Genomic DNA, 11,629 nt, shown 5'->3' on the forward strand with positions numbered 1-11,629 from the left:
GTGCTTCAGAGCACAGAGTCAGTGTGCCACTGTCTGAAATACGCTGCCCACAAGGAGCGACTGCAGCAACTGGAAAGCATCACGCAGCAAGGGAAGGCAGTGTGTTCTTTATCTATATAACAATAAATATATGTATTTTTATGTTATTAGAAGTTTTAAAAGAGTTTGACAGCTCCCATGCAATTACTATTTGAATTTCTGAGGCTATTTATTAAAAATCTTCAAAATACGCTCTACTGGTCTCTACGCGTACTCCTCAACCAAGGTAAAACAGCATCTGTCCTCTGAAGCCAGCAGAACATCACAGATTTACAAGGGGACGAGAACTCATTATGTTGGGTTTGAATTTATGGTGTGTGTACAACAACTGCCGCTTTGTAGCATTCAGAGGTGCTTCAGAGCACGGAGTCAGTGTGCCACTGTCTGAAATACGCTGCCCACAAGGAGCGACTGCAGCAACTGGAAAGCATCACGCAGCAAGGGAAGGCAGTGTGTTGTACGTCTGGGTGGTCATCGTGGCAATTGCTTGGGACTATGGAGGAGAAAGACTGTAAAGTAGCAAATTTTCTTAACTGCTTTCAAAATTTTAAGCCTCCACTGCCAAGATTTACCCAAACTTTTCCCAAAGTTTCAGTAATAAAGCCTGAGATCAAGATATTTTCCTTAGAGGGAACATGGTCGATAGAAGCGTGCCTTGATAAATGATGCTGCATGCCATGGGGAGTTCTTTGCTGCTTCTTTAACTGATGCTACAGTCAAGGTCACTGTTTGGTTAGTTTACAGTTGTTTTTTATATATATTGAACATAAGGCAGAATCCGTACATGACAGAAGCAGCAGCTTTTTTCAGAGATAGGCTGGAGCTGCTGAATTCAGAGCCCAGAGCCAGACTCCCAGCTGGCACACAATGTGCGCTGCAGTCAGTCCATTTTCAGCCGAGAAACACAGCCTTGGGTTTTACTTCCTTCAGGAAAGAAGAGGGGAGAGGAACTTGTTTTTACCACTACAAAGTATTAGCTGTTGAGAATGAATTTAAACTATCTGTAGGCTGCCTGACTTTATATGAATTATTAATGTAACTTACTATCTGTTGAGCACGGGTACTTACATGGGGACACATGGAGGGCCGTGCTTCCCCAGAAAACATAATTCTACTCTTTCCCTGGGCTTTGCAGGAAAAGCACAAAACGGGCATCAAGAGACCAGAGGTCTAGTTAAGGTGATGGCGCACACCGTGTGGGAAGGGTTACCTCTGCTGTGTCTGATAGTGCATCGCTCGCTCACCTCATAAAACCTGTGAGGAAATCGTTTGTGAATGTACACTGAGGTTGTCGCATACGATGTGATGTATCTGCTGCTGCCTGATCAGCTGGTCTGCTGCAGCCAACTTCAAATATGCAAAATCAGACTTGGACTGAATGAAACCAAAGTTACACGATTTCTGATGCACTGTTTGTGCCTTTGCTCTGGGCTTTTCTTTATCCTATTTTGGCAACTGCACCTTCACCCTGCCAGATGCAGAGCAGGATTTACTACACGTTAATGCCCACAGAAGTGAGGAGTGGGAGGAGGTGAACTGAAGGTACCTTCTGAAGCTCCCCACCATCCTCTAGACCAGAGCTCAGATTGTACTCAACTTGCCACCTCTATCTCTGTCCAGTCCCCAGCACTTACGTTGCCAGTTCCAGCCCCCCGTAACACCTCAGTTCAGCACTGCTTGGGGGACTGGAAAGGCCCCAGCCATGATTTACGGGGGACTGGGACAAGGTAGGGTCTGTCTAAATTACCCCGAGTTTGAATGGCTGCCCTACAGACTGCAGTATTACCTAGGCTCCCCAAAGCTTCATCGCTGCTCACCACTTTTTATTAAAGGTTCAATCACAGCTTGGAACTCATATGAACAATCTGGCTCCCTAGAGGATAAAGAATAAAAGGGGCAAGCTCACAGACTATAAATCGTACATGGTAATGTACCAGTGCGTTAGTACTGAGTGCATTTGTAGTATTCTCTTGATAACAAACACTGCAAACTCATCTGTGTGACTAACACATTTGTGAAAATTAGGGCCTGTTCTGAAATCAGCCAAGGCCAAAGTTTATTGGATAATTCACTCAAAACAAGTAACTCACCCAGTGCTATGAAAATGTGATGTAACGTGCTTATTTGGTGACCTCTGTGAATGATTAGTTGCCCTTAACCCCACTCTTACTGAGGCATTGTTTGCCCTCAGTAAAATTACTACACAGCTGGCATTATTTGTTATCTCTTCGGACACTCTCAGCAGAGACACTTAAAAATGAAAGGGCACCGAGACTAAAAGTATCATGAACAGTTTTCAGCACACTGGCAAGACGATGAGAGGAAAGTCGTCCTGCCATTTCTCAGGCTCCCTCTGTTTTGTGGATAAAAGTTAAGTCTCAGGAAAGGTCAGCTTGGAAACTCTGAGGAGCCCTGGGTTTTGCACGTACTGAAGTTTAACAAATTTTGCAAATTAGAAAGGCAAACCCCCATGATAAAAACAGTTGATGATATTGCACCACCAAAAGAATTTAGTTCATTTATTTTGAATTGTAAGTTTAGGTTTATGTATTTGTAATAACACTTTATAGAGGGCCATTAAATGTTCTGTAGCAGTGTGATGTGAAAGCAATGAAATGACAGGAGATCTGACTACAGCACTCTGAATTCATTACTGACTGCCTTTCCAGATGGAAATTATTGGGTCTGCAGAAGAGTTAACTGAGAATGATCAAGATTTTACTGTGGCTAGATGAACTCTGTTCAGATTGTAAGACTCAGCATGTGTAAACAATAAAACAAACAAACAACCCTAAGTGAGAAAAATTAAAGAATACAAAATTAAGTGTTGTCAATTAAAAAACCCCAACAATTCTTTTCAAAACCAGCTCTCAGGCTCTGTTCCTGTGCACGTACAGAGAGCATACTGCATGTCCTTTATGCCTCCTGCCTTGTGTCGTGACAGGCTTGCTCTGGTTTGCTGCCTGCACCTCTCACTCTTGTTCTTGCAATTCCACAGACTAAAGAAACAGCTGCTCACAATTTATTTAATCATCATTAGCCGGCACAATCACCTCCCCACGGTCACTAGGCCAGTGGTGCAATGTTGCAGGCTTACAAAGCACCTCCTGCCCCCGCGTCATTTTGAACGTGCACGCATGTACTGATCTTGCACAACTCTGCAAGAGCTGTTTCCAAAGCCGAGATAGATTGGACCTATCTTTCCAAGATGTAATTCATAATTAAAGAAAAGGAAGAAACTACTCTCTGTCTAGTTTCTACCTTGCAGCCGTTTGATACGCTTATATTCAGAGTACACTGTGAAATGGTCCAGCACACGCTACAACAGCTGCAAGGAAGGCAAATGACAACACAGCACCCTTAAAACCTAATGTCAGCTAATGAAATAAAGCTATTTACATAGTGTATTTACCTCCCAGCTGTTTCACAGGCTGCAGTTCAGTTACTTTAGGATAAATGGAAACCAAAAATAAAGTTGCGTTCTGATGGAAGACGACACCAATGTCATCCTATTGCAAATGTCTGCTCAAATCAGATAGAAAAGGCCACAGACAAAGAACAGATGAACACAAATCCCATGTTCTGAAAGTCAAAAGAGGCATGAAAAATAATACGCTTCCTGTTGCTTGAGTCCTTATTTTCCTCCTCGGTCACATGCCACTTAAAACTGCCACTGAAACTTAAAAATGGGCCTGAGCTGAACAGATGAAGCTGGCAGTGCACTGCGTGCATGTACTTAGTCACGAAATACGTATGTGGACTACTATGTAGTCATCCTTTCAGTGTTTAAGGCTTGAGCTTTGAAACTGTAAAGATGTACCCAATGACAAATTTTTTTTGGCTTTAAGTTTTGTTATGGAAGTTTCTCTCAGCACTGTGGAGAAGAAAAGGGGATTTGTCAAAAGTACAGCCCTTTCGTAAGGTTTTGGGAATGCATTTTCTTTCAGCAAGGTTACAAAGTAGGCTTCTACAGTGCCCCAAGATTCACAGGAACCCCTGTTGTCTTTCTAAGCTCTATTACATCTGCTGTCTTTCTAATAACTGTGATATAAATAGCATGTGATTCAACTTCGCTTTCAGAGCTCTAGCTAAAGAAAATGTGCAGTGACACATGGACACGTACCAACTCTCTGGGATTACACACAGTAATATCAACCTACAGATTGGGCAATAAATTTTTAAAACTCATATCAAGTCCATGGGGAAGTTCACTGTGTGTTACAGTGTCTCCTGGATGGAGCATGCAGCAAAATTGTGATTCACCAAGTATTTTGTTTAACAGAAAAAGAGGCAGACTAAAAGAAAACAGGGCACTCTCCATCCACCGTGTGTTGCCTGTGCACTCTTGTGACTGTGCGGTTACTCCAGAATGGAGTCACGTCTGTGCTTCTGTTGTTTGGCACTTGCACCTTATAGTCCCGCAAAATGAAATGTTTAGGGCCCAAACCCATGGGCAAACATGGCTGGCACAAGTGATATGATACTGGATGTAAGAACTGGTACCCGGATGCCGGGGAGGCCCCTGCACCTGTCTTGCTGTGCACACACACCCTTCCATGCAGGAATGCAACATCACCCAACGAGCATATTTGCTAGTGACTTTTTAATATGTTCATTTTCCAAGCTACTAAAAATAGTGTAATGAACAAATCCAGCTTTCTTCTGTCACCCACCAAAACACTTTAGACAGAGCCTGAAATTCACTTCCAAGGGGAATAACTGTATTGTCTTAGTAAGATTTAAAAACCACTATATAGCCACTAGGTTCACCTTTTCCTTATTCCTGTCAAGTCCTGTATACAAGCCAGGGGATCTGTTTACAACTTGTCTGATCTCTCCTGAAGTCAGAGTGCGGTTCGTGCACAAACATCGCCTGGGACACCATCAGTTCTGTGCTGCTGTTTCTAACCACCGTGTAAGGAGGCTGATGGGCAGCTATATCGTAACCAGGTTGGATGTGCTGTCTGTAGCTGTAACATATATACATAGGATTAAGAATGAAATTGAGCCCTCCCCATGCTATCAGCTTGTTTTTCAGAACTACTTTTTTTCTCAACTAATACTTAAGGTTTTTCTGAAACAATCTCCTTCATTAAACGGTAAGACAGAATATGGAGTGGCCTTGCCCTACATTACTTAAATGGGATAAACCTGGATTTCCACACCATGAAAACTGTAAACTGTAGGGCATATGAGGATCAGAGATAAGGTGCAGATTTAATTTCCTTGTTTTGAAATACCCTGGTTTATCCGACAGTGTCCAAAGAAGCCTCAGGTGGGTGTGAAGAACTGAATGGGATAACATTACACCAAGCCTATCTTCCCAGATCTTTAGAAATTCCTGGGTCTATTTTGGGGTGCTTGACACTCACTTAGCTTGTAAAAGAAGCAATATTGCTAACCTTGGAGACTAAACTTCATAAATTCATAAATCCACAACACAGGATAAGTAGTAGAAACAGTGCTTTTATGCTACCCATCTAATTTGTCTTAGAACTGTCCCACAGGCTTGCTTCTTTTCTATGCCCATGCAGTCTCTGTCTTTGCTGTCGGGATTGCTACTAGCAGCACATAAAGCAGTGGCTTCCCTGCTAGAGACACTAAGACCTACAAACATGTCCCACACAGGTTGCAATCTGCTTGCAACAACAACTGGGTCGTAACAATCCACACTGCTGACACACAGGTTCGAGAGCCTTTGCAATTAAATCCCAGTCATTAGCATCCCCAGTGCTGGAGCCGTTTAGTGTCAGCACGGAGCATGACTGCAAAGGTACTTGGAGTGCAGTGGAAGAAAATGAGAAAACAAAAAGGGTACCAGGAGAGACTGCCTGCTCCATCTTCTCTCTAACAGTAATCTAGAGTGTCACTTGTTCCTGAGCTATTCCAGATGACCTGAAATGCAGTGAGGAGGATATCAACATTAATTCTGCACTAGTATTCTGACAATTGACTGTGTGCCTGCACCAAGCTTGTTTGGACTGTTTCTATTTCATTGTTTAAAAAAATACCTTGGAACATAACAATAGCTACTGCAGAAGAACCAAACCAAAAGGCGAAAGGATTGCTTATCAACCATAGGACCTTGCTGATTTGAAATCTCAATTTTAAATGTATATGCACCAGTTCGCTAGGACTCCTCACGAGAAAGAATTTTGGGGACCGCTGTGGTGGAGAAAGGGCCAGGTCAGGCAGCATCTCCTTCTGCCCCGACTCCTGCAGTCCACACACAGGCTCGCAGATAAGCCAGCCCCTTTTCCCATCTGCTGGTTCCCACTGAGCCCCACAGAAGAGTTTGGAAGGCAGCCAGCCTTGTCCTCTCTATCCTGCTTTCTCTCACCCATGAAGCAGACACATGCACTGGGATGGACAGCTACACTTCTGATCTGGCCCTGTCAAGTAATCGAATGTCACTACTCAAGTATCCTAAGCTTTCCCAATGCGTATTTGGCATGGAAACGGTCCATTTTCCATCTAGAAAAAAGGCACTTTTTGGTCAATTAGCTTCAAGGGTAAACCCTCTTGATTTTCCTTACATGAAATGCTATGAAAAACCCAATTCAAGAACAACAGAAAGCACTCAGGAAGTGCTTAGTAGCAAAGGTAAAGGAGAAAGGAATGAATGTTTTTTAGGAATGTGATGAGTACCAAGCAGCAAACTGATTTATCTTGGTATGATTTGTTTTTATTTTTTTTCTGCTTAGGAAACACCTGAACCAGATTGATGCCTCTTCTCCTGTCTTGAGAAGCTGAAAGTTTGAGGTCCAACAAGTTATTCCTTTTTAAGCCAACCAGATGCCTTACAAGTTGCCGTGTCTCCTTCCGCCTAACAGCTGGTGACTGGATACCACACCCCAGGAAATCCTACTGTTCACTAGATATGCATTTCCTCCTCCTAGAGAAAAGTAAAATTTTAGCACATATTAAGATGTGAATATCTCTCTGGGACGGGCTGAACCGGGGAGGCAGATGGAATCCTCACGTGCATTTTTTCTAAGTGAATTTTTAAAGCCTATGGTCATTGCAAGCTTCCTCACTCCATCCCAACACGGTACTTCCATCTTGCTTCAGAAAAGCCTCCTCCTGGAGCCAGAGGGGCCAGATGTTAGTCCTTTCTCACTCAATTTTTTGCTTGTCTACTAAGATAGCAAACCAAGGAAACCCATTTATTGCGTTGGCAAATACTGTCCACTGGGAATTGGAAGGAAGCTCACAGTTCCTCTCAATATCAGATAGCCACTCAGTACCAATCTGAGAGGCATTTCACTGGGAAACCAGGAGCTTAATGTCAGTATTAAGTCATCTGAGCTCAGTTCATACTCACAGAGATTCCTCTACAATTAATATATAGTAAAGGACATGCTGTTTATAGGATACTTTATGAAATTGTTTATTAAAGTGGTCTGTATGGGAAAACTTACTAGTTTTTTTTTTTTTTTTTTTTTTTTTGGATTTAACTGCCTCTATAGATATTCCATTCAAAATAAGAGGGATTTTTTTTTTTTCTTGTTTAGCTTATGTCATTTTGAAAGTGAAACAGACTAAGCCAGAAAAAGGGCATTCTAGTTTGGCATAAGACTATCCATATAGTATGCATTCAGTGATTTAATTTTACCTATTCCAGTTTCCCATGTTGAAACTACCTTTATATGGGACCAAAACTTTTGAGTCATCAGTCTCTGGTATCTCTCAGAATCTCCTGTCCACTATGTGGTTTCATGACTGAGAAGTTAGGACTACATGAGCATTATGATTGTTTCGGTAAGAACGGTAAGACCATAGTGAGTCAAAAGACCTTACACCCAAATGTTGTCTTAATAATCATCATTTTTACAGCACTACAAATGCATATAGCATTTGTGAAAATCATTAACAGCTGTCTATAACAATCACTAGCAGTAAAACATATAAAATTATCTTTATTCTATAAGGCAGTTAGCATATGGATTTGCTTGTGCATGAGAGGCCACACTGCAAAGCTACATGTGAGTTACTGTGTCTTCACGGGTGCTGTACGCACCTCACTTTCAGAAGCATGTCCCACGGTCCTTTAAGCTGCAGTAAACTGAGCTGCTCTGTTATTTCTTACCCTGTGCAAGAACTTACAGATCTGCATCTCTCTGTCTCAGCTGGTTTGGACACCTCTTCATGGCAAAATGGGCAAGTGGCCAGCCCAAATGAGAGCTTCTCTTGGGATTTAAGCTAGTGCTCTTGGCAATCTGGCTTGACTGAAAGCGTAAGTCTATCAGGTAAAAAGATTTTGTAAGGAATATCTGAATGAAAGCTCGACTCGGCTGTGAAGCAGGTATATTTTTAGGGCTCTGCAGCACAGCTGTGACACCAGGGTTTAATGAGTTGCTACAAGTCAGCTACATTAGTGTCAAGCCAAACTTTTAACATACTGTAATCTGAAGCATTCTTTTAAATCTCTTTTGCTGAAAATAAAGCAAACATCCTTGTTTTCACTGGCTCTCAGAGAAGTGTGTACACAGAGTTAGTTACTGTTGATAACATTACAGGTCACAGGATGAGCTGTTTTCTGAGCTGTCAAATTTTCACAGTATGAACCGCCATCAAGCTCATAGTGCTAAGGGCTTCCTCCCCATAAAGCTGTAAAATGTCACATAATTGTCTTTGGCTATTGCAATAGTTCCACTAAACCCTGACTATCATGTAGCAAACCTAGAGATGAGAAAGCAAGTTACTTGGTCATAGTTTTCTTGAGTGTTCAGGTCATCTTAATTCAGCAACTTTCTCAGGAACTGTGGGATTCTTAATCAAAAAGCATTTAATCAAGTGTCACTGAGAAAAACACTAATTCATTGCACTTCTGAAGCGCCTCTCATCTAAAGATAGAAAAGCCTTTTTACAAACACTGCTGACTCACACTGCCCCTAGGAGATACGTGTTATTACTATCATTTTATATAAGGCAAAACTGTAGCACTGATGTGTTTGTTTGTTTAAGTCTGTACCTGGGCAAAGAGTCCCACTTCATGTATACAGTGAGCAGATAGGCACAAGCAATAATCCTCCAGTGTCGTTTCTTCTTTATTTCTACCTGATGTAGAGAGGCTGACTGTTCTTCTTCTTGTTACTTATACATAGATATATATAAATGTATATAGCACTTTGGAGAACATTAACCATTGTAAGTAACATCAATACCTATTGCACAATTTAATAATTATGGCAACAGTAATAAGTTGTATATATAAGTTGTTTGATGGACAAAATCCATCAATTCTTATAGCTTTTGTAACAGAACCTATGAAGTAAAGGTAGGAAATTGGAATGATATTTAATGTGTCGCCAGACATTTCCAACATCTGCATATCTAATGATATTTTGTAGTACAAATAAAAATGTAGAGAAAATATTCTGCATTACAATGAATCATGCAACTGATATTAAGTAAAATCAAACCACCAACTCCTGGGGACAAGTCTAGAAATCAAGAAGTTTGAAAGAGGAACTTGCAACAACTCAAGTTTGAGGGTCTACATATTTACATATGAGGGCTTCATTACTGACCCTGGATTCTAGGTCTTTAGGTAGGGTAGTGCAAGCAAAAGAGTCTTCAAACAGATTAAAAAATATGTCTGGGTGTGCACTTAAACCTTCTTTTTCCTAGAAGGAATAGTCTAAATAGATTCCAACTTAAAGCAAACCCAAGATGCAAACATAAAGTTCTCTAGAAGCATGTAGCTACGATCTAGTTGCAATGCCTGAATCCAGATGCTTTGTATTTGTGGTCTGGCATAGGTCTTTCTCACAGAAAGAAGACTAGAAGAATCCAACAAAATAAAGACATTCTTGCATTCTGAATTGTGGGGTTTTTTAAACTCCACTGTTCTTTTCTTTGGCTTTTTGTTTGTTTATTTTGAAAACTGAATTGTAGCAACTCGACTCACCCCTGCTGACCAAGTAGGCCTTCTTCTGCCTTCCCCACTCACACAGCTGGGAACTGAAGGATTTTTCTTCCGACTAGTTCCTGCATACAGAATGCCTGTTGATAACAACAGTCATTATTTCCACATACCTACTTTAAAAAGAAAGTCAGTTTAGGAAACAAGCACGCTAACAACAAAAACTCTCTGTTTCCTCTGACCTTATGGAAGAACATGTTAAGTAAAAGCCACATTGGGATAAATATACAATCACATGCAAGGTCACTAGCTGCCACTAAGATACCTTTACTTTAAAGGATCAAACTCTCTCTTGCAGACTTCCGGTTGAATTGGATTTCAGCAAGAATTGGTTGGCGAAAATCACAGTTGCGCTGGCTGTCCATGAACAACATGTACTTCTCCAAACCCTTAGCAGATTCTGAATGGAGATCATGTCATTTTCCTCCTCACTGTCACTTTCCCTCCAGCTGATGCTCTCAGATTATCTGCCTTATACCGTCTCCACAAGTCTCACTGCAAAAATCATTATGTCTTTGGCTCCCTGTTTTCACTGCCTGCAGTTCGCCACAAATTCTTGGCAGGGAGGGAACAAGCTTTTTCACTCCTTGACCCTGGATTTCTGTCAGTTCCTTGAGCTGCGTTCAAACCTAATCTCAGACCTTGACATACTTTTACCATAGAATCAGCTTTTAAATGACTCCACATTTCTACTGACATGAACACCACCTTTACGCAAGTTCACTTGGAGATTTCATAAGTGTTGGGTATTGTTATTACATGAGAGCAATTTTCAGAAGTGAATCTCTGGACTTCATTTTATCACTCCATTATATGACTGAGTCACAGACTGTATGCTGTAATGGGCGACAAGATAAAGGGCCATCCTTAGTCATGGTTACTTGAAGGTCAGGTTGTTCTGCCAAAATTATCCAGGAGAGAATTGCTTTTTCACAGGCCAACTTGACACTTGCAACCACAGTTTCCCCATCGCGATCAGCTTGCAAGAGAAGCAAAGGACAATAAACGTACTTTTCATTCAGACAGCTCTGCTGATATTTCCAGGGGACTTGTGTGCTTGCAAATGTTCACATCTCAAAGGCATTGCAGCTCTCCAGATTTTCCTCTCAGTGGCAACCGGAGTTTGCAAGTGCCAAATGTGTTCGCACATCTCAGCATGGTGACGATGTTTTGTCTGGTAAGTGATGCTAATGAACACCAAGCAGGTCAGTGCTACTGACTTTCTGAAGCAGTTCTCAGGAGAGCCTGCTACACACACCCTACTGTCACCTCTGGTCACCCACATCAAAAGTGGCAGAGGTATTTGGGTTTCCTACAGTCTTAAGAAAGCCTCTTATCGAACGCCACCTCCTCTCTCTCTCAACAGAACCATGGATAAACCTTCAATTTGTTTTCAGTGGTGCTGAAGTATTCATAATGTAACTTATTTGACCATGGTGGAAGGAGGTGAGTTGAAAGAGCTGTGCTTGTTCATATTATTTGAAGGCGTGGGCAATAATCTTTAATTCCTTTCACAATTTCCGTATTTGGCCACAGAGAATTATTATTTATCCCCTTGATTTTCCCAAGTTTTTCCCTCCTCCAAAATTCTAGGTCAGGATAACTTGTTGTTTTTTTTCCTGGAGCACCAAAAATACACAAATGCACATTACATCAGTGGTT

Source organism: Aptenodytes forsteri, unplaced genomic scaffold (assembly GCF_000699145.1).
Source record: "Aptenodytes forsteri isolate BGI_AS27 unplaced genomic scaffold, ASM69914v1 Scaffold241, whole genome shotgun sequence".
NCBI lineage: Eukaryota > Metazoa > Chordata > Aves > Sphenisciformes > Spheniscidae > Aptenodytes > Aptenodytes forsteri.